A 24,225-nucleotide genomic window follows, 5' to 3' on the forward strand; every position below is an offset into this window, starting at 1 on the left:
TATACCCGGGATTATTTTTAGTGAACGCGCGTGGGTATAAAAGAGCGCATAAAAATCCGCATACCTGCCGGCTCGTTCGCCTGTGCAGCAACGAGAAGGAAAGAGAGAGAGAGAGAGAGAGAGAGAGAGAGAGGGAGAGAGTGAGAGAGACGAGGATAAAACGATCGAAAGAGATCGGCAGCGGAACGGAGAAAGACGAAGAGAGGGAACGGTGAAGAGAACAGGAGAAGGAAAGACGGAGGAACACCGGGCTACGTGTACAAGGAGGCTCGCATAAGAGCTGGCCGACACGTTGGCGCCACCGAAGTATTTTATGCATGCCAGATGAGAGTACTCGTCTCGGATCTGACACTGAACCCGCTCCACGACCCACGCGACGATCCACTCACTTTCCTGACGCGCTACCAACGAGGCTTTGGGTCCTGCGCCCAGTTTCGGGGCCCTGGGAGGGGGTTATGCAAGCCTCTTCAGCTCCAGGCAAGGTTTAGCAAAAATCGCCTCACAAGTCCCAGCTACCTGGCCAATCATTGTCTCGATCCCTTTCGACTCTAAATCTGAAAGAATTTCTACTTTTGTCAAAGTTCTCCATGTTTCTCAGAACATGATGTGCAGTTTTACACAGAATTTGATATGTCATCGTTGGACTAGAGTTATTAGAAAAACGTTATTAGAGTTCTTGAAGAAGTTAAGAAAACGTCTAGGTGACTCCTGTATATTGGAATTAATATAAACAATTTTGACCGCGCATAAAATTGCGAAGGCCAGTTATCAGTATTTTGTAAATTCTGTGCGGTGCATATTTGCATAGGAAACGTGTAATTTTTGTGCTTTGGTGGACTCTTACCGTGGTCTTCTTGGCACCGTGGTGCTAGTGGACGATGTTTGTGTCCCAGGAGATAGAAAGATGTTCGGGACAGTTCTGGTTCAGTTGACAGGGGCAAGTGGTGTTTCTGGGTGGTCGATTGTACGGCTTGGACAGGACCGAGATCGGGAAGCCTTAGGCCGAGACGTCCTCGCGACTGTAAATTGGTACAAAATGGGTTAAAGCGTCACCGAGTGTGTAAATGGATTGCTGCGTTCGATTGTGCACGCCAACCAATGGGAATGACTATTCTGTCGATGCGACGACACGTTTCAATTGTACGATCTGGGTCTCGGTTAGGCTTCGGGTCGCTTTCGAGTCGGCTGATGTTACTCGGTTCGAGTTGGAGGGCTCCCGCAGCCGATAGACTCGATAAAATTAATTACTTCGGAGAGAAACGATCATAGCGAGTATGTGTAAACGTTTCTACGAAACAACTTTCCCACCGGCTCGATAAAAATCCCAAACGTCAAAGTGTACACCTACATCCCACGATTTACCGAGCAATAAACTAAAAGAATGTCTCTCGTCGTCGTATCGTCGCGCGACAATAAAAGGCTCAGCAGTCGAGTGGATTAAGCGTTCAGAAAAATGTCAGTCGCACAAACTGAATTACTGCGTAGTGTTTACGTTCGCCGTTGCGTTGCTGGATCACCATTCTAGTCTCGTCGTGTGCGTCGCTCGTCACTTGCAGCGCAATTGCATCGGGATGCACGCACACTCGACACGCGCGAGGCATCCAGCAGCTGTCGGTCGGGTGACTCAAAACCAGACGTCGCAAGACTCACAGAACTTTTAAGTAAAGAATTCATTCCATGAATCGTGGCCCATAGATCTATTTTAATAAACATTTTTCATACTTTCTGTAAATCGTGCGTAATTACAGAGTTTCAGAGTCAAGTCTGTGTACGGAAGTAAAAAAATTTTTTTCGAGATTGAAATTAAGGTGATCTTGAAGAGCGAAGCTTCCTCTTTACAATGACGTCTTGAAAATTAGGGTACGATCTTTTATTGCCTTTTTATTGCACTTTGAACGAAGCATGTCACGTTACTTTAATGTCGGTGGTACATTTTCGGATTCAAATGATCGTGTGGAAGTCAAAAAATTTTTTTCGAGGTTGAAACCTACGTGGACTCGAAGATTGAAGTCTCCTCTTTACAACGAGACCTTAAAAATTGTGATACGATTTTTCTTTGGTACGCTATCGCACTTTGTCATTCGGAGTGCGATAAAATCGTAACAAAAGATGGCGCGTTAAATTTTTCTGCTTGCAATTTTTTAAAGAGATTCCCTAACCGATAGAAGCTCCAGCAGAATTTCTCGAGAAACGAAAGGCAACTGTTTGATTGGTTTTTTTTCAACTGACCTAACGTCGCCGGAATGGTTCAGAGTCCTCGGTCCTGAGTCACGGGGCATAGTGAATTAAATCGAGGGCCGAGAAAAGGGTCCAGCCCGGTTCTGCAATGGTCGCTTCCGGTCGTGGTTCGGATGCCTCGGTGCTGAATCATTGGTCTCGTGATTTAAGATGGCTTTAGTCATCCGGCCGCATCGGCGACCTTGCAGCTGGTCTTATTGTCGCTGCAGCCCGGCGGACCTTCATTGTTCTCACGGCGATGCACTTTTGTCGTTGTCACGAACGCGTTACCGTGCCGCTACCGACGTTGAATGTCAACGGCATCGTCACGTACCCCGGCCCTCGCTATACTGCCACAGTGGTTTATCGACCATGATTCAGACGAACGTTCGCCTCGCTCCCTTGTTCCAGTCCCGGCTAGCCTGATACCAGCACTTTTTCTATTGTTAGCGAACACTGTATGCCGGTTGTCGTCACGTTCCCCCGACAAGTGTTTATCATACTGAGAATTCCAACGGAAAGAATAAGCTGATAAGCGCAGTTGAATGAATGGTTCAGAAGAACGTTATTTATATGGGGACTGGGTTGCGCAGTTTTGTGCACTTGTTGGCCATTATTTACCGGCCACGAGGGTCCCTATCAGACTGAAATATTGTGCAATGGTCTGCAGAATTTATCGTAATTTTTTCATCATTCTCAGCTGACTCGTGCGACAGGAAACGTGCAAGATTGATTTTCTTCGAAATCTATGGAACTGAGGGTACGAGGAATTCATTTAGAAAAATTCGAGTTGAATGGAGCATTGTTTCTTTGTTACATTGTAGCAAAATTGTTCGTTCTACTGTGCTTCATTTGTAGACCATTCGCGATCATTGAGAATTGATTTGAAATTATGAATTTGCCGGTGAGATGTTTATTGCGATCTCTGATGTGAAAAATATAAAGGTGGCGGCAATATTTATCTGTGGAAAAATGGTGATTAAGAAATAAATTGGCTTTTCTAAGATTGCTATACGTCGCATGTAACGCTTGACAGATCCCCATAAAAATGGAATTGAGGCAACGAAGAGGATGCGTGAAGCACGAAACGAACGTTTAAAAGAACTGCATGCCTTTAATCGCATCCTCTCTTCATATCTCACTAACTGTCAGTGTTTCCCTCCTCGACAGGCACTGTAACAGTTCAGTCAGTCTTCGGCAGGGAATATATGGGTCGCAAGTAACACCGCATTCCTCAAATTAAGGATTAAAAAAGCATATTTCCGTGTCGTTAAAGATACAGAGTCACGCAACATCGAAATTGCCAATTGCAACTTTGACACAGATGTGACACACATCTGCTTGAAAATACGGTGCCACGCGTGAGACAGGCTCTCTTTTGAAAGTGGCGAGCGCAAGCATCCTTTCACGAGACGGTTCGTTCGAAATTCAGTCGAATTAATTGTCATTGAAATTCTGTTGGTATCTTTCTATTGTAAATCCGCGAATACTCATTAAAGCAACTGCAATCATCTAAACTATAAAATCAACTGGTTGAAGTACATGGAGAATATTGAAGAATATAAAAAGATTCATAAACGATTTACGGAATCAATAAAATACCAGAAATTGCATACTTCTGTGAATACACTTTTCACGCAGCCATAACAGCTTCGCGATAAATTACACAGAAATGTCTCTGTCATGCTGCTTTGCTCTTATTCTTCACAAAATGCATCATTAAGGTCCTCGAACCGCTTGAACACCTATAGTTCCCTAGCCCCCCTAACATCAATCGACATTGAACGTCTAAAATCATTCATTTGGCGGTTGCAACTTGTGATTACCGTGGATCGCGTTGATTGCACTCGCCTTGGCGTGCGCGCACGCACAGTGCACCGGCCCGATGCAACTGTTGGCCGCACAATGGCCTGGAAAGCGACTTTTTCTTACCGAAACACCATCCTTGAACCTCGATATTTCAAATACATATTTTCTTTTTCGTCCACCTAGATTAACAATGCTTATCACATACCGTCCCAGCGTCGTTAGGCTCTCCGTTGCTCTCCGACCTCGCGTTTTCGATAAGCATCGCGTCTCACGGTTAGGGTCGCGCAGGAGTGCGCTCATCCGGCAAGCTTCTCGGCAGACAGCTCGACGTGTCGGTGGCGAAGGTCGTTTCATGACATTCCTGGCCTTGTCCTCGGTCTAGTCTCGGTCAGGTTCGTTGCTCTTCGTTCGGAGAAGTGTAACGATTCCTTCTTTTTTTTTTTTTTTTGTTTTTGTTGCCCTCCGTACCCTCTAGTTTTTCGAGCAGCTCGATCTCCTATTGTGAGGCTCGATCAGCGTAAAAACGCTTTTGGTCGCGCTCGTTCTCGGAATCGGGAATTAGTTTCCCGGACGGTTTTTCTCGGCGGACGGCCGAGGAAGGACACACGGCGCGCCGATCACGCGAACAGCTTCGATCCTCCATTTTGCCCCTGTTCCCGAGAGCAAATTGCGCTCCCTTGATAGGCTGTTGCGCGTAATTGTTGCGAGGAGAGGCCGCCGTTTAAAGGTTCTCGCGCCCGATTTTATTTTCAGAGCAAATCAACGCCGAGACGTTTTGGTCCGGCGCGAACGAAACCTCTCGCGCACTGCAATTTGTTTGCTGGCGATACTGTCTTACGCATGAAACCGTATTTTTCTCTCTTTGTACACTCTCTCTCTCTCTCTGTCTCCCTCTCTCGACAGTTGGCATAGAGACTCGAAGTTTTGTTGCTCGAACAATCGGCCATCATTGAACGCTTCGTACCTCAATAATTCCTAACGACTGACACTCGTCGTCGACTATTTGGCAGAGAAGAGTTCATGACGATCGTCAATTTAACGATTAAACTCTTTGCCTTGTAATATCGATTCGAGATAGAGATATCCAAGTTTATTAACACTGGAACTGCTGGGTGAATTTTTATCTTGCGGTTATGGGGCCTTGAAATCGCTTTGCTGAGCTATTTTTGAATAAGCTTCGTTATTGCAGTTGATATTGCAAATAAGAGCTGCATGGATCCAATTTGTTCATTATTGTAACGCAATGTACCATGGATGAATCAATTATACTCTTTACTCCATTTGTTTGGTTAGTATGTATCGTCAGGCTGGAAGCATCGATACTTTAAAGAAAATAGTAAATGTTCAGAGCAGCCTGGAGCCAAAGCAACATCTAAAACAAATTAATAATTAGACTGTGATTTTTATGCATTTGTAGAGAATATATCCAGTGCCTCTTGGGAAGCCTCAAACAGTATCCTAATACCACCAATAATAAAGAATGATAGGAACCAAATGGTAAACAATATAAAACACCTTGTAAAAAATAGTAAAAATTCAAAGTAGCCGCTCACACATAAAAATCAATTATCTCAATATAAAATCATCAGTCTACACAATCATTCTGTCTACGCTACAGTGTCAAATACGCATATCATTAATTTTCTGTCAAATCAGAATAAAATCTAACTGTCACATTAATGTTCAATCATTAAATAAAACACAGTACACTAGACATAAATTCTCTCTTACAATAGGAAATTATGAAGGACAAACATAACAGCGACAACTGTACGATCACAATGCAAGAGGTTAAGTCCGATTGGCAAAGTGATTGCAGTCGTTTGTTGTCCATGTCTAGCAAGATAGCTGCTATCAGTTATGACACTTTATCTGACCTTGCAGCAGATAAGACAAGCACTGTGTTACTCACACTGTGTATCGATCCGTGTACAGATTGGACGATCTCTGACATTGACAAGGCTGATTCGACGTACAAGCGTTGACAAAGATTTCCTCGACATTCCAGAACCGGTTGGTTGACGTTTTCGGAGATAGGCTCGAAACAAGCGCAACACCCTTTAACGAACATTTTTTATTACCACGTGCGCGTTCCGCGTAGCCATTATGTGCATACATTTAAAATCGCACGCTCCCCATTCCTCTACCGCAGGAAGCCTAATTCACGCGGGCCATCGGACCCATCAGACGCCCGTTCACATTTGGTACGCATTTCAACACTTGCTATTGTTCAGTGTCTCTTAATTAATTGCTTGGTAGTTTGTGTACAGTGATTGCTCGGGAGCTGCGAGATTTATTTTAAACGACGTTCGGCATAAATGAAAGGATTATAACAGTAGTTAGGATCGGACATTATTTGGTTTGTTGCTCATTTTAAACTACTTCGCCATTTCTAAAATTTGCTCAAATTGCTCAATTTAAACTACTTTACCATTTCCAGAAGAATCGTAGGGCTCCTTACTGCATGAATTCAATTTACAAGATGATTTTAAAGTTTTTTCTAAAACACTTTGTCACACCCACAATGATCCTCCAGTACAAAATGACTCGGCAACAATCGCCGCTTAATGAAAGGCTCTAATTTACTCGGCAGCCACCTACAGCCTAATCATTTTCTGTTCCAGGTACGTCTACCACGCGTGCTCATTGTCACAGTCGCCCACGAAAAATTCGTTTCCAGTAAGTAAACCGCAAGTGAACCATCTCGCCTCCGAGTCGGATCTATCGATCTCGTTCCACCCCCGCGCCGAGATCCGGCGTTCAATTAAGAGGAGTCCTAGCTCGGCGGAACAATCGATTATCCTTATCGAGCGTCTCGGAGGACTGGTCGTGGGGGACCGGGCTATTAATAGTTCTCTCTCGGAATCGGAATGTGATTCAGGACTTTCACTGTCACCTCCTCGCGTGAAGCCGGCGGCGGACACGCGAGCTGTTCCACGCACGATACATACACACAGCCATCTCTCTCTCTCTCTCTCTCTCTCTCTCTCAATAGTTGGCTCTCTCTTTCGTTGCCTCGATCTCTATCGAATTCATTGCTACCATTTTTTTTCTCTCTCTCTCTCTCTCTTTGCTCCTCGTTTGCTATCGAGCAGAGAAGTCTCGAGTTTATGCAGATTTCGCAGATTCCCCTCGCACGCACGCGGTTTTGCGTGCCGGTACTTATGTCACGCCGGCTGAATCGTAATTATCATCGCTCTTCCCTCCCTTCCTCGCCGCACCGGCAATCACTCATGCGACGCGGCTATGAATAATGCAATTAATTAGAATCGGATCCGCGTATTTTTCGAGGGATCCGGATTTTATTCGGGGACACACCATGGGAACGGGGAAATCGCGATTTTATGCTCGACGATTTTTCTAATTGCTTCTCACGACCGATCGATCCGGGCCCCGAGTGTCTTGGCGGCCGTGTCTTTTGTTCTTTTCTGATCGCTCGCTCGTAGATCCGTCGCGTCCGCGATCGGTTGCCAGAGGATTAATGAATTAGTGCCGGAGGGGGGAAAAGGAAGAGAGCGACCAATCGAATCGCCGGGCAAATAAATCGAACAGAATCGAATGGGATATGGTAATCCGGTGTAAAGCGTTAATGGCGTTCCTCGGTTACCCGTGGTGAAGCGTTTCCGTTAACTGCGCGATCGGTACCCGACGGTTTATGGGCGATCTGTAATTTGATCGATACGGTGATCCAGCTTCTACATTTTTCTCAAGGTTCAGACCCTCGCAGGCTTCGAGATTGAAGTCTCCTCTTTACGATGAGGAGCACTTGAAAATTCTGATACGATTCTTTTCGCCGTTTTATCGCACCTCGAACGAACATCGCCTTATCCTAACGCTGCAGCGTTGTAGGTACCCTTGCCTTTAGAGTACGATAAAACGTCAAGAAAAAAGCGTATCGCAATTTTTAAGGTCTCATTGCATAGGGAAGACTCCGTTCTACCAGTCCATGCTAGTTTTAATCTCGAGAAAAATTGTTTGACCTGCAGGCATTCATTTGAATCCAAAAAGTGTAAAAATTTTGACAAAAGTCACCATCTTCGATTTGCGGCCCGTTCTCAACAAAAAAAAATTCCGAAAAAATTCCTCAAAAAGTAGAGTCTTCGGCCTTTAAAACGAGCCTAGATAGATGATTCTGCGATCATTTTTCACAAAGTTACAATCAATCAAACATCGTCAAACAATTCAGCAATACTCGAACTCCAATGGTCAGCGTAAAGTCGCCGTTGCTGAAAAAATATTGTAACGAACGCAAGAAGCGCGGGTTAATCTCGGATGTAGGTTCTTGTCGACTCACCCCGTATATCCTACGGGATCCCTGCCATTAAATATTCTCGGCCAGAGCGGATCCTTCTGCCCCGTTCCGCAGCGTGTCTCTATTTCTCTCTGCCATCGAAACGACATGCTTGCACGCGACTGTGCGAAGGGGTTCGGGGAAACTTTCGCGAAAAAGGAAACGAACGAGGCGTCCCCGGCGTCGGGAAGGAATATTCCCTTGTTCCCGGTAAACGATCCAGCATTCCGATACGCGTTCCCGTGGACGACGCCGGCCGTCCTTCTCCAGGGAACGAGACGGGACGCGCAGCACGCGTGACAGAACGCGCTTAGAAAGCGAGAGGGAGCAACTTCTTCGTTAGGCCGTTCCGTCCGGGGAATCGCTCTGTTGCTACAGATTATCGCATGCCGATGCGCTGATGAAGTCCGCCTTCGTTTCTCTTTTAAATGCCGGCCAGCGGTTCCCTTACAGTTTCTCCCGGAGAAACTGATCTACGTGTGACGGACGCTTAATGGCGCGGACGCGATCCTCCGGGGATCTCGTGGATCCTACTTTTTTCGTTCTCGTAACGTGTAATTGCCCAACGTGACCAGGGGACAGCCTCTATGCATCTACACGTGGAATCGGACTAATGCTTCACCGGGGAACTGTTGCGCAAGTTTTATGCAGTTTGCGTTCAGAGATTATGCAGATTGGGGACCTGGGAAGCGATCCTCTTGGTTCCTCAGAAGCTTTAGTGAAATTGGAAAGTGTCCCATAGACACCGGATCCCATAGATGTCCCATAGTGTCCCATAGATTCCATTCGTCTCCGGAAATGTACTGTTCTTTTTCTTTAGATTGAATTTGTAAAATTAAAGTGTGCAGTTTGCATTCACAGTGCCATAAAATGGCTAAAAAAAAATCGCACCGAAAATTTTAAGACCTCATTCCAAAGGGGAGACTTAATTCTTTAAGTCTATGAAGGTTTCAATCTCGAAAAAAAATTTTTGAATCCCCCACATTCGTTTAAACCTGACGGTACACCGTCCTCATTAAAATGCAACGACGCACTTCATTGAAAGTGCCATAAATCGTCAACAAAAAATCGTACCTCAACTTTTAAGATCTCGTTTGAAAGAAAAGACTTCAGTCTTCAAATCGAGACTAGTTTCAATCTTGTAAAAAATTTTTTCGCTTCCACGCATCGATTCAAACCTGAAGATTGCAAAATTTTCAAGAAGAAAACGTCGTCATTCCTTCCTCGGACCACTCCTGAAACTAGAAACGTCCTACACAAAGAATACCTTACTGTGCTAAAAGTAGAGACTTCACGCTTCGAAACGAGCCTAGGTAGACCATCCTGCGATCATTTTCCATAAAGTTACGGCCGCTCAAACATCGTCAAACAAATAACGATCTTCTAACGTCGATGGTCAGTGTAAAATCGTTCTTACAGAAAAAGAACTGTAATGGACTGTATAAACGCGGGTTAATTTTGGATGTAGGTTCTTGCTGACCCACCGTGTATAGGTACCCGCGCCGGGTACTCGGAAAACGTCGGAGGGCAGCTTGTAGTCGAGGGTTTACCGGCAAGCCGAGATTACCGGGTAGCGATAGCGTTCGCTCGTGTTCTTTCGGACTTTATTGTACCCGGAATGTCATCGTTCGCGGCTGCGATTCGTGTCCGCGGGCCGTTTCCCCGCGTCTATCGCCGCCCAGATCCCTTATCGAACGCCACGCTTCAAACTGTCCGCTCCTCGACTTTTCCTGCGAGTGATTTCTCAAGGTTGCCCTCGCCGGAGCTTTATCGGCAAGGGACTGTACGCGAAAATCGTGTTCAACAACGATTCCACCGGGTTGCGTCAGCGTTATCGTGTCGTCGGATAAAAAGCTTTCTAACAGCCGGCGGATGTTTCGTAACCGGCACACGAAGACGATGGAAACCGATTTCGCGACAGCACCGGCGCGGCGCACGTCTCGCACGGATAATCGACGCGGAATGAGTGAAGAAATGGTCCGGCTGGTATTACACCGTGTGGCCCTGATTCCAGGACGTGTAATTGCCTCGGTATTAAGTCCGGACGGAGCGATCGCGACCCCGTGGCCGATCGACACCACGTGCCACGGCGATAGATCGGTGAAAGTACGCGTTTGCGTGCGTCTAACTCGCGGACAGGCTCTAATCTTTCCGATCGCGAGATACCTTCGGCTGACTTTGACATTTTTTCCTGCGGAAGCTAAGCAATCTTTCGAAACGCGGTGTCTTGCAGTCGATTGCATCATGCTTCCCCTCGATGTGCCATTTTTTTCACGGGGATAGCATGACGATTGTTGAAGCTATACGACATCGAAGAAGGAACGGTCGGAGGAATAAAAATGTTCACTTTGTATTACTTTTCTCAATTTCCAGTTGCTTAGAATTTTTATGTGGAAAATAATGGAGTTATCACAATGCGGTTTCCTGCATTCGATTGCATCGTGTCTCCCCTGGATGTGCCATTTTTTTCACGGGGATAGCATGACGATTGTAGAAGCTATACGACATCGAAGGAGGAACGGTCGGAGGAATAGAAATGTTCACTTTGTATTACTTTTCTCAATTTCTGGTTGCTTAGAATTTTTTCTGTGGAAAATATTGAAGTTATCACAATGCAGTTTCCTGCATTCGATTGCATCATGTCTCCCCTAGATGTGACATTTTTTTCACGGGGACAGTGTAGAAATTGTCGAAGCTATGCGAGATTCAAGATGATACGGTCGGAAATTTGCTTACAGTAACTTTGAGATTTTTTTTCTTCGGAAAAAATGGAGCTTTCAAGATGCGGTTTCTTGCATTCGATTGCACCATGTTTCCCCTCACTTTGACATTTTTTTCCTGTCCATGTGTAAAAGTTTGCAAACACCAGAAATTCACAACAAATTCCAGAGAAGTGCATAGATAGCGAAGCCTCCATGTCTTAGTGCGATAGGTTGGATACGTCGACCAACGATCTTCCTTCGTAAAAATTTGTGACTCCCGTGTCGTTCACAAGCACAGAATGATCCTTGCGTGATCCAAGGCGTGCAGCTATTCGAGAGGTGCACGGGAAGGTCGACGGTTCGTGTTCCCTAGTGGCAGCGACGGGCTCGGACTCGGGTTCGGGTTTGGGAACGGAAACCAGTTTCGTTCGGATCGTAGCCCGCGGCAACCTAGATCTTCCTACGATCTCGGATATGTCACTCGGTGACCTTCGCCTCTTGAACCGTTCCACGAACCGTTTTTAGTTCCCCCGCGGCCGAGTTTTTACACCTCATTCGGCGGGTTAATTGTCGTTGACTCAACGCGGTGGACCTCGCGTTACCTGATCAAATCGTCGAATCAAATTGTGACATCGCTGCGCTGACCTGGATCTTCGTATGTCAGTGCTTGTGCCGGCGAGACACTTGTCCGACTGGATTTCGGTATGTTAATCAATGCTTTGTGAAATGAGAGGCGGAGCAACTTTTTAAACGGTTAACACGGCGGTGTGAAATTTCGCATTGCATGTTGCCGGCAGTTTATAGTGTCAACCTTCAAGTTCACATCAATTTTAATCTCGAAACAAATTTTTTACTTTCGTACGCCCACTTGAATCCGGAAGTGTGCCACTTACGCGAGGATAATGTGATACACTTTTCATTCAAAATGGCATAAAATGTTTTTAAAAAATCGTACCCTAGTTTTAGAAATCTCATTGTAAAGAGGGGGCTCTGTTCTTCAAGTTCGCGGTGGTTTCAATCTCGAAAAAAAACTTCCAAATTCTGCACAGGCGATAGAATCCAAAATTGTAGAATATTTTAAGAAAATGCTCCATTTTCGCTTTCTAGGCTGTTGCGCGTTGAAAAAAATTCTCAGCTAAAGACAACTTATGGGAGCAACTTACGGCTTCCAAACAAGCCTAAGTACATTAGTTTCTGATCTTTTTTCTCGAAGTTACAATCTGTTAAACACATAGACATTTGACACGGGGGTGTTTTAGTTTCAGTCCAGTTTGACGTAGTGGGCGTTAATGGATTAATAGTACGAGGTGATATCAACAACAAAGAGACGAAGAGATATTATAAAATAGCCCAACTTGGGATTATAAATGCTGCTCGCTCGGTTTCGTCAGCCCTAGACGAGTTGCTCAAACGCGACGATAGAAACGATCCTCGATCCTCCATCTCCTTTACAAAACCCGGAGGAAAAAAGGAACGCATTAATCTTCGATATATCCCGGGTTCTTTAATGGAAGATTTGAATGGCATTCTCCTCGCATAGCGTGTCCACGCGAGTTCTCTCCCCCTGGTTAGGTGCAACGTGCTCCCCGGGTATCTGGGTTATGTTGCACAAGAGCGACGTTGTGTCTGGTGACGTGTCTGCCGGAGCGACCATTCTCAGCGTGCATAGCAAACGAGATCTCCTCGCGCGCAGAGCCCGGTGCAGCAACAACCACCGACTCTCGATTGGTCAACGGGATCGGTAACCGGTATTTAGAACGACTCCATTGTCTCTGGACGGATAACGGCGGGTTAATCGGTCCCGCGAGTCCCTCGAATCTACCGCCGCGCACGGCCAGAAACCGCGAACCCGATGACGATCATTGTGCGATCGATTGCGATAGATATCGGTCCTCGATCGAGCCTTTTCCATTCGAGATTTCGTCACGATCGTCGGCGAACTCTCTTTCCCATTAATCGGCCGATTCGAGGCCGATTCTTCAGGTTCGTTGCACGCTTTTCGCTCGCTCGTGCTCCTGAAAACCCTGCGACGATCGCCTTATGAAAATTATTAATAGAGGAGATGCGTCTTCACTGACTTGCATAATTTTTATTCCGCATAAAAATCCGCAGTCCCGTCGTTTGTCAAAAGCCGGACGCAAGATGATGGAACGCGACTGTTTGACTAGGATCGCGATCGGCCGGTTTTTCCCGGAGAGTAATAAGTTGTCGAAACTAGTTACTCCCGGCGGTAAACGCGAGCATTAAGCTCTATGATTTCCGAGTGAGCGAGAGATCCATTAGGCGAACGACATAATGACAGACCGCCCTCGATACCGGTCCTTTTTCCGGCCCGTTCCACGGTTGCTGAAGGAAGCACTGCCTCCGTTGCACCGTGCCGCCAAGAAAACAGGCTTCTCTCTCTCTCTCTCTCTCTCTCTCTCTCCCGATTCGTTCGGCACTCGAATCATTGAAATCGCGTAGCAATCATGGCGGCTGCTCTCTCGCAACGAATCAATCGGCCCTTATTATCCCGCGGGAAAAACGTTTGCGCGGTGCACAGCCCTCGCTCATTAGTACCTGGAATCCTTTTCTTAGCGATTCGCGATTACCAGTTTTTCTTCGGTTATTAACGGGACGTGTTCCCACGTATACACGGTTCGCGAATATTTAGTAGTCATGGGACGCCGTATGGCGGCGCGTTTCAATGCCGTGCGCGCCTACCATTCGGCTCAATTACGTTTATGGCCGGTGGTCGTTTTTATTTTTCTTTCGATCCGCGAAACCACAGCGACAGCCAAGAAATAGTTTATAATTAGGAGACCGGCGGGAAGATTAAAAGCACCGGCGCCCCGCATCCAGTCCCCTTTGGTAAAACGATATTAACGCATAAACGTCGATGGATTCGCTTCAAAATGGCTGTCGGCTCTTTCTCGAATTGTCAGAGAGAGATAACGTTTAGAACTGTCTATGAATTCTCTTTTATTTTAAGAAGTGTCTAGAAATGTTTGTAGTTCCCTCGCAACGTGCCAGGTCGATTTGACAATGAAATATTGAAATAGTATAAACGTAGGTAATACAGTGTGTAGTTCGTGAAGAATGTAAAGTATGTAAGGAACGAAATAAATAAAAAATAAAGTGTGAAAGAATCTTTCAAAAATAAATTTCTTTAAAAAACGAAGAAAACCTTCAGACAATAATAAATTGCATTCGCAAATGTCAGGCATAAATTTAATACGTTTGGACAGAAGTGCCGAACCAATGCACAGAGTGCATTACATTTCCACGTTCACGAGTGCAGAATATGTTACAGAAATTCTCTGTCGGTAATTGCACAATGCAGAGCTTATCTTGAAGGGACAATTGAAACATTCTGAACCATATTTTACTTACTTACTTCTTCGAGATAACCCCGTCAACTTCGGGCCTGAAACGGTCGCGATGCATTAGCAGATTTTCTCTCCGCGCAATGTTGCATTTATCGATATCATCTCGGGGGAAAGCAGCCGAGGAAATATTCCCCTCGACATCCAGAAATACCAACCGACTCTGAAGTAGTCTCACAATCAGCCAGAAATGACGTAACAGCCGCTCATGCTCGTGGACGTTGTAGGCGTCGGTGATTTTCAAACGAGAGACTTGTTAGAAAGCCAGGAATACGCCGGTTGGACGGTAGAATTCATCAAAACTGTAGTGCCCTAATCTCGCGGCTAATTCAAATATTTTTCCCCGTGCGACGGATAAGAAATTTCAGTCTTGATAATAAATGATCCCGCCACCCGGATAACTGTTTAATAATATAATAAACAACCTGTTTCCCAACGAGTTTCGGTAAACCCGCTGCACCGGGTCACCGATGACGAATGATCCCTCGTCACGAGACACCGAGGAACGCGAATTTGTTAGCGAGCCGTTCAGAAGGATCCATCGATCTCTCGCTAGACTTTCGACTCCATTCTCTGGCACTTAGATCATCCGGCGAAAGTGAAAACCACGTTTCTGGAGCGTGTCGTCAGCTAAACGCGTCTTTGACATTGTCTCTTCCTCCCACGCAATAGTGATCTTTGGGAATTTTTTGCGCCTCGAGCATGACAGCTATCGACGCGTTCTTCGTGTAGAAATATTCTACAGACTCTCCCGAGTATAATGACATTTGTTTTGTTGACATTACGAACCTGTAAATATGTTTAAATAATTTTTGAAGCGGCGAGTCTCTGTATAGTGGTACAACCGAGTTTCTCTCCAAGGGACGGATAAATGTGTCATTTTGGAAAATAAAAATCTGAGACTAGATTTAACTGTCCCTAGAGAATATTGATGGTTTCCCACACCGTCAGGAATTTTGTATTATTTTTACAATCGAGCAGTTCGACGATAGCGTGAGAATTTTTCGGCTCGAAGGAGGATCGAGTGTGACACGGTTGACAACGAGTGCCCGAAGCGACGAATCCGAGAAAGGAAGCGGCAAAGAAAAAACCTTGAGGGCAAGGCTCGTTGTCAAGGGCGTCTGCTAGGTTCTACTAGAGACACGCCTTCCACTCTTTCCTCCGGAATATCATTAGAGAGTACCTGAACGTTCGTACGTCGGATAAATATTGAAAAGCGTGCAAGGACTCTCTGACCCACATCGTTTCATTCACTCGCGTCTCGTATGTCGCACGCGTCTTTTCCATTTCTCCGTGTCTGCTGCTTTTATTAGACTTGTTAGTCCGTCGGCGATCTGTTGGTTCGATCTTGCCGCCGATGAACCTATAGACCGAGTGACTCAACTTTGCAAAGTGCAGCGAGGGCGGATCGGCCACGAGCTAACAGTAAGTTTCTTGAACTCGTCTGCTCCCCGGACGATTCAGACACTTGACATTCAGCTCTTGTTCGAGAAAACAGCTCTTTCCGAAGAAATTTTAAATGGAAAAATTTAAGAATACTTATGGCTAAAAGTTGTCCTCATTAAGTACTGAAAAGTATTTTTAAAAAATTAATTGGCTGGAACTAATCCGCAGCAATCTCACTATTTTTCTATCCATCCTTCGGGCTTGGCGTCTGGGTCCATTCTGACCGCTTCGAAAAACTTCAAAAATCGTACAAAAATTTTTTAAAAATAAACAAACATCAAACATTGAATTTTGGCCACTAAAGGCGGGTTTCCAGCCCACGGGTGCGACGTCGAAGCGAGCGACCACAAAAACCGCAGGGTCTGTCCATCGCGGAAGGATTTAATACCGAGACGCTTGAACTCGGCATGTTCCGGCGTCAGTTAATGATGTCAGAGGCTGAAGAGCGAGGAGGGGCGGCGGGAGAAGGGCAGAGCTTGCAGGGCACGCGACTAACTCTGGTTGCTTGCGAAGGATCCGATCCAAGGTCGGCTACCAACTAGGATTATCCGTTGGAATCCTCCTCGATCACGCGGCGCTACTTAAGCTGCGACGCTCGAGCAAAACGTCCTCTTCTCTGCTGTTCCAGAAGAAGGTCCAACGCCGTGTTTTCGCTCGAGGTCGACCGGACGAGGGGGCGAATGACTCCGGGGGAATTTACGGTGGTTAATCTGTATCTGGACCCGGCGTGCACTGTCCTCAGATTCCCTCGAGGTTCCCTCCAGGTTCCCTCGTATGCATAATTCACGCTCGACGCCGAAGACGACGCTTAACCTCTCCGTGAGCCCGGACGACTGTATTGAACCATCAATCTCCCGTGGTTCCACTGCTCGTTTTACCCCGTCGCGATTAATGCCACGGTAGGTGTCTTAAAACCTCGTTTAGTGTCCCGGGAATATGGATTTATAGAAGCAAATGATGGTGATCCAGCGAACACTCCGTCGATCCTTGATCGATGCGCCTCTAACGAGTCTGCGGCTTCTTAGCCGATGTTTCTTCGGGGTTCGGGCAGCCTCTTGGGACAGTTCAGTCCTTCGATTCAGCGATCGATAAATTGAAACTCGACGCCTGCGAATCCCGCAGAATGTTTCCGGTTCGCCCGTCCGGTTGCTTTCGCCGGAGGATCTTCTCGGTTTAGGGCACTCTGAGAACGTGTAAAAATTATATCTCTTGGTCGGTATTTTTTGAGACAGTTTTGTGACACTTGCCAAACGATTCTGGGTCTGCTCTGATCCGGTCGTAAAGCTCTAACACGATTTTTTCATTAATTTTCATGTTAGAAGAATTAACGTGTTAATGACCGATTCGGTTCAGTTCAATTCTGTTCTTTGCGTAATTATTCTTGAATATTCACGGCGAGCTGGATCCCCAGTGATTGAGATGTAAGATAGTTCGCCCTCGGGGCGATTTTCCATACAATTCCTGAGGATCCCAGTTATGCTAGATCGCGTTAGATCACGGCGTATCAGAACGCATTCCATCGAAAAGTCGCGTTCCCGCGTTCGTATCTGACCTTAGCCGGCGAGACTGGTCTCGAGCAAGTCGACGATCAGTGAGGAAAGTAATGACGAGACAGGCTGCGTTAACCGGATGATTCATTGCTGCAGAGCGGAGCGGAGTGAAGCGGAATGGCGAGGCGTTCGCCCTCGGGGCTTCTCTCCGCCGAGCTCTGCGTCCGTTCTTTCGCTTGGAATGACGGGTTTCGCGTTATCCGTCGAACCATTCCGCCCGCGGAACGATCGAATTACTATGGGGAAATTGTGGAAACCGCTCTGCCGATTTAACGGTAAACGCGTCGAGGCTGAGCCTCCCGCTCTTCGACAGTCTTCCATCTTTTGTTCCTCGAGTGACTCTGAAATTATTCTCAAATCATTCGAAAATCCGTTCCATCACGATAAGACTTCTGGATTCTAATCTGCCCACAAATGCATACAATCCGCAATCTGCTCATAATCATTCGCAGGATAATTTTAATCAATCTATAAAATTCGTATCTCACTTCCTCACATCCTCCTCGTGCTCTCCGGTCAATTAACGCGATAACCGCCGACTATTTGCTGAGCAAAGGTATCATTCCACCGAGTCTCCATCCATCAAACGATCAACCTCACAATTATAGGATCATTTTAATGGACGTTAGGAATGTCAGCCTCGGCCCGAACATTTTCATTATCCCCTCAGCTTAATTAACGCGACAGACGTCCGCCGGTTACGTTTCCCTCGCGTTATTACCTTCGGTTATGGCAACGATATTGGCCTGGGGGCGAGCGAGGGGCAATAATCATTCCCGTCCGCGAAACGTCCGTTGCAGGACGTTTATGGTTGCGTAACGCGGCAAACAAGCGACAAACGTTTTCGTGCCCGCGTACAAATGACCGCGATCTATCAGGCCGCGATCTCGAGCGGATTTCGAGGCTGCTTTAACAGAGGGTTAGCGATCCCCCCCCCTCTCTCTCTTTCTCGGCGCTCTCTCGTAATATCGGATCACTTTCACGGAGAAGAAACCGTGAAACGAGGTCGTTGGCTCCCACGGTGTTACATCGGGCTCTGCTAGAATCCGGGGTTCTAGATTCTCCGGTTAGTGGGATTAAACGGTTACAGAGCCGACACGCCGCGGTACCCACACGGAAACACGGGCGCATTGTTTGATCGTTCGAACCGGGCCCGATCCTTCCGTATCGAAACGTGTGTGCTCGTACCTTGAACCAAGACCGCGTGGGCGTGGAAGTGCACCGTCCCACGGAAACGAGTTCCCGCTGTTTGCTCAGCAAGTTTCGCTCGATGTCCACCAATCCATTCGGCGAGGATCCACCTAAACGGCCCACGAAGCCGATGGACCTGCCCAGAATCCTCATTTCGTTAGTCGAGTGTCCCCTTCCTTCCCTGATGCAATCTTTCGATAGCTCCGATCGACTTCAGTTTTTCGCGGAATTCTGAACACAACACGGACAATGAGAAAGTAATGTTAACCCTTTGCGCTCGAATGGTGACTGTAAGGCACCACTATAAATTGCTGTATCATTATTCAAAATATTTTTTTACATTATTAAATTTGTTTGTATTTAATAAATTACTAAACATTTCGGTATTGCACGAGTAAATTGCACCATTCTCGTATGTATAACATGAAAAATATATATATAGAAGGGCAATATTCTAGGTCGGAAGAAATGTTTCGTTTTGGAATTAAAATAGCTTCGAGTGCAAAGGGTTAACAACCGATATTCATCACTGAAAATCATTTAATTCGAGCTATCTGTCAATATTTCGCGTGATCTCGTCGAGATCATGCCCTGTGCAGGCGTTGAAGTCTCCGGAGACGCGATCCGTCGATAAGGAAGGTTCCTACGATGCATAATATTTTTCGCAATCCGTAGTGCCTCTAAACACATTTTCGTACATTTATAGTCCCTAGGAAGTACTGTAACACAGGAAAGAAAACAATTCTATTAACCTATGAACAATTATATTAAGATTTATTGGGTTCCGTCATGAATCCGAGAAATCGCATAAAGATCAACGATGTACTGATAAATAGACCGCATGTTTCAAGCAGTTATGATAAAAATGAATACATTCAATGCAAAACGAAGGAACGAACAGCGACGTTGCTTCCGTGCCTCGTAATTAATGCAGATTTTTGTTCGGCATGAAAATGAAGAAGTCGAGTAGGTACATTTGCAGTCTATTTATGATACAGGTTGTCGCGCAGTTAACAGTTCGTTTGCGGTAGTTGTTAATTCGATGTGAGCCCTTTTTGATGAACTTCTTGCGACCGGTTGGACGATTCAAGCCCGACGCGGATCCGTCGTGTAGGATCGATCGCTAGAACGGTATTTAACGGAGTTAACGGCTTCGCAGTTGCTTTTGCGCCGGTTCTTTCGCGAAATCACGCGGAAGGTATCCCTTGGTAGCGATCAGGCTCGCAGTGGGACGCGACTCGCTTAATAAGACACAGTTACCGGGCGCCGTGTCGAATCGAATGGGAAAAGGAAACATCGAAGGTTGACGGTTCTGGAAGTCGTATAGCAGCGTGTTTCTTCTATGCCCATTGCCTTCTGCGCTATTTCCTCTCGATGTACCGCTACACCGGATGAATAAAGCCCGCGGAGATCTGCGGCGGATGAACAGTGCGCCTACATCCTTGATCATTTCATCGGTCGTACACGACATCGCGTAATTGATAACTTTATTCCCCGATTCCAATAGAGCGTTCTCCAAGAGCAATCAAACGCCTCCTTAATAAACTTTTCAACGCTACTAGCGGTGCGAAAATACAATTTTTTAAATTTTAAATAAAAATTGATTCAGACTGCAAAGGTCGATCAAAGGGAAATTATTCGTCTCCAGTAGCCAAAGACGCAGCATCGCGTCATCGATTTATTGAGCAATAGGTTCTAGGATTGTTAGGATAGTCCTATGATTCTAAGAAAGAAATTCATGTCGACAGTGATTTAAACTGTGAAGTGAGGAATTTAATGTATTTAATAAGATGCTCATTCCAGCAGAAGTTTGATTGCTTCTCCTGTGTCTGGAGAAACATTTTCGACGGCCAATAAAAATCGACCCGCGTTCATAATTCTATCAGGTTTTTCCGTGCGCTCTTGTGCAAATCGCAGTAAAAGTTTACACCGTTCACGGTCCGTTCCGCTACAGCTCCGTGGACGCAGCCCGATCCCCATTTAAAGCGGAGGTTAACGATCCGGCCAGTATGTTGTTTAGTTATTTTAAATGCGCGTGATAAAACGACTCCGAGTCGGATGCTCGTCGAATCCAGATGATCCTCGGGCTGTACTAATTGAAAAAGCTTGATCCAGCAGCGCTGTAACCTAATACAGGAACCAATTTCACTATAAAAAGTACGCGCTAAACGTTATCCGTGCTTTATTCACTCGATCCTATGTTATTAGAGTCATCGCGAGACAGGAAACAATTCGATGCTAGTAATAACTTTATACATTCGAAATTAGGAGCGCAAAATGACGCAGGAAATTTGTTGCCGATACGCTTAACACTTGTAATCGTTATTTTTGGATATGACGTCATCTAATCACTCGGCTTGTGACCATAAAATTGGATTGGTACATGTTCGATCAGAAAAAAAAATTATTCTAAAAATGTGATCTAACAAAATTTATAGGCACGAGGTCCGGGTGAATTTAAATATTGTCAGACACTAGCGCTCTGGAGACTTCAAAAAAATCAAATAACCGTCCACGAGGAATAAATTTTCAGTATTTAATTTTAATAATGTTCTGTCTAACCGCGGGGCAGATTTTAAAGTATAAATCCACCTCTTGCTTAAAACGATCCAAGCAATGAAAAATTCCCGAAAAATTTGCAACAGTGCCGGAAGGATTGCGCTATCGATTGCACCGTATATCGACTTCGATTTCCCGCCTGTAAAAAGTCGGAGGATCGAAGGTCGTCTGTCGCCCATGGGGATAATTTCCGCGACTCTCTCGCGCGCGAATACGCGTTTGTTGCGTGGTTGCGTTCTTACGCAGACGTTTTATCGTGGTGTTCGCACGGCCCCCGTTCCTAGAACAAACCCCAGTTATGGGTTTCTGTAAACTCGAACAGGTAATTCCATTAGCGGACGCCGGGAGTGGGTGTGTTTGCGGCCGTGGCCGCGGGCTGCTCGAGCTCGCTCGCTCGCTCGCGCACGTGTGCTCGCTTCGCCTGGCCGTTTTACAGTTATCCACGATGGATTTTTGTGGGAAAACCGAGGCGCACGAACCCCGTGGATCACGCTTTAGGGACGAGTCGTGAGTTACTATGCACGCGTCGCCAAATACGGAGCAGAGAGCTCGACCGGTGACCCCAGTCACTTTCGTTTATCGCCTGGCGCACGCTAAAAAAAAAAAACATCTCGAAATTACGCAAGCCACGAGGACATTTTTATTTTCATCGAACTCCATCTTGAACTATATGTCCACATCATTGTTGTTCATGCACGAGTCCATACGTGGCTTCAATTTTTGTGTCCCTGTGTCGTACAATTGTCTGTGATTAAAATTGCAACCTTCTCTGAATTTTTGAAATGTCAATGGAATAAAAATTACTGGTAAGCTGATTGTGGCGTCGGTGAAAAATGTATCAGCGACAATTTAATATTCAGATCGGCCCGGAAGCGCGGCTTCCACGAGCCCCAGCGATTCCTCGGGGGGACAGGAGACGGAGAAAGCTGCGGACCATTTTTCTCCCGCCGATTAAGAAAGTTTTTCGCCGTTGACAGGGCGCAGATTAAGGTCGACCTTGTTATTACACCCTTGTACGACCAGTCGCGCGTCGATTAATCGTTCTGTTCACGTGTGTCCGACGGCGATTCCCGTACGAGACCGACGATTCCGCACGGCCACGGCCGTGTTTATCGACGATAACACGGATCTGTGGCCCGGTGACGTTGATTAATTGCTGGGAAAGCGAAGAGCTGTTCCGGAGTAAGGGACTTGTTATTGAAATTGTTCAACGTTGCCGGGGAACGGTGATACAACACGTTGGTAAACATGGTGGTCAAACACCCAGTTTTATTTCATACGAGCAGGTCCATTTTTTACAATTTTATACAAATTGTACTCACGATTTTACTGTTCTTTCTTTTATTCAGGGAGCAATCACTTGTTCTCTCTAAGCTAATGTATCTAATTAGAATTTATTAGATTACTGGAAGTCATTAGTGTGTGGACAGAAAATGAAAGAAGGAATAGATGAATTTGTTTAGACAATATAATAATTGCCTTTTGTCGATTTAAAATTTTTTTTAGTATTTCTGGGGAAGTTAAAGTGGTCTCCATTTTCTTCAGATCTTTTATCACATACATTGCAAGCGTACAGTTAAATAAATTCATGTGTGATCGACGAAATAATCCTCAAGATCTTCCAAGGTCAGGAATCTAAGAAATAATAGCAGACATTGGAAATGCTGACGAAAAAATTTTATCCCGATTAGAAGCCTATTACTAGTCATTTATGGCAAAATGTACTTTTAGCTCTTAGAAGAGATTGTTTCTTGCAATCAGTTACAGTTCTTGCTGTTACAGCAAGTTTTTATTTTACATAAAGCAGTGTATTTTGGCTATTAAAGGAAATTACAAGGTTATTAAAAGTATTAAAGACGAAAAGATTCGCAGTCTAACTTTTATGGAAGACATTAAAGGCGATTATACGAGATTATTAGAAATATTAAATATTTTTGTACAAGGTATTAAAGATAATGAAGTCAATTTCGAAAGACCAGATTATCGAAGACTGAGGCTAGGGTAATAAGGAACATTTGTATACTAGGAATAATCTAATACTCTGACGCTTCAATATTGATTCTACGGAGAGCAGAAAATTAATTTTACGCTCACGTAGCATAGTACTACGTACACGCGTACGCATGGATCGGTCGATCGTGTGCGCACGTGAAGCAGCGAAAACACATGTCATCTTCGCATTCAATCAGTCGGAAGTCGCGCTACTAGGAGGCTTTCACGTAATAGTGTAGGAAGCGAATGTAACGAGCTGTGTGTACAAGCCTCGTCATGCAACCAATTAAATAATTACTTTTTGCACGGTTCAATTTCCTCCGTCCGCTCTAGGCAGGCCTATTTTATTTTCCGCCGGGAACGCAAACTATCATTAAGAGATCGATTCGATCCGGCTCTTCCTCGTCTGAAAATCGAAAGACTTTCATCGACGGACTGCGGAAAATACGCTCGCGTATTTACCGACCATTTCACCGAAATCGAAAGTTGCAAAAATTTTCCGTTCACCGTTCTCCCCGGTGAACTCAAAATCTAGTCAAAACCGTCGGTCTTCCAGCTGTTGCAGCTTCGCGTAATTTTTCGCAGCATGCGAGAGGCCCGCATAGTCCTTGGCAATTTGAAATCGCGTATGCAAAACGCTCGGAAAGACCACGTCGAGGCGTGACCACGTTAAACCACGGATCCGACCGCCATATTTGGCAGTGGCTATAATTCGACTAGTTTGTCACGGGGCAATTGTATATCGGCCGGTCGTCGGCTGACATTTCTGTTGAATTGCGAAATGGCCTGTTATTGTTTCGTGTGGTTACGGTCTGTCGGCACGGTTTACGGCGAACGCGGAACACGACAGCAACGAGAGGGATCCATGGGGTACCGTGACACATCGATCGTCCTTGATCCGAATTAAGATGTACCTTTAGAACCGCGCGCACGGGTTTCGCAATTAAGAAATCGATGGATCGAATGGCGCTGATGCAAAATCTGGGACCTCCTTGTCTTTCGAGTTTAATGGAGACATTAATGGAGACCATTAAATTCGATGAAACGATCAAATTAAATGGCAGATTTAATCTGTAAAATTCTTTACTGGAGACGCGAAATTG

General features: G+C 45.6%; 2 protein-coding genes and 1 long non-coding RNA gene across 3 annotated transcripts in view; 2 read left to right on the forward strand and 1 right to left on the reverse strand.

The window, feature by feature from the left end:
• Positions 1-431, forward strand: part of LOC143357033 (L-lactate dehydrogenase) — a 234,350-nt gene extending 233,919 nt beyond the window's left edge. Inside the window, exon 9 of the mRNA XM_076793189.1 lies at positions 413-431. The gene's annotated coding sequence lies outside the window, so the exon portion shown is untranslated. The remainder of the gene's footprint in view (positions 1-412) is intronic.
• Positions 1-24,225, forward strand: part of Shrm (shroom) — a 212,161-nt gene that overhangs the window by 42,205 nt on the left and 145,731 nt on the right. The window lies entirely within an intron of this gene.
• On the reverse strand, positions 171-2,547 carry LOC143357066 (uncharacterized). Its single transcript, XR_013082757.1, has 3 exons — positions 2,230-2,547; positions 845-1,019; positions 171-554 (listed from the first exon to the last, which is right to left on the reverse strand). It is a non-coding gene; the product is annotated as an uncharacterized LOC143357066 (long non-coding RNA).

This window comes from Halictus rubicundus, chromosome 9, assembly GCF_050948215.1.
Source record: "Halictus rubicundus isolate RS-2024b chromosome 9, iyHalRubi1_principal, whole genome shotgun sequence".
NCBI classification, from domain to species: domain Eukaryota; kingdom Metazoa; phylum Arthropoda; class Insecta; order Hymenoptera; family Halictidae; genus Halictus; species Halictus rubicundus.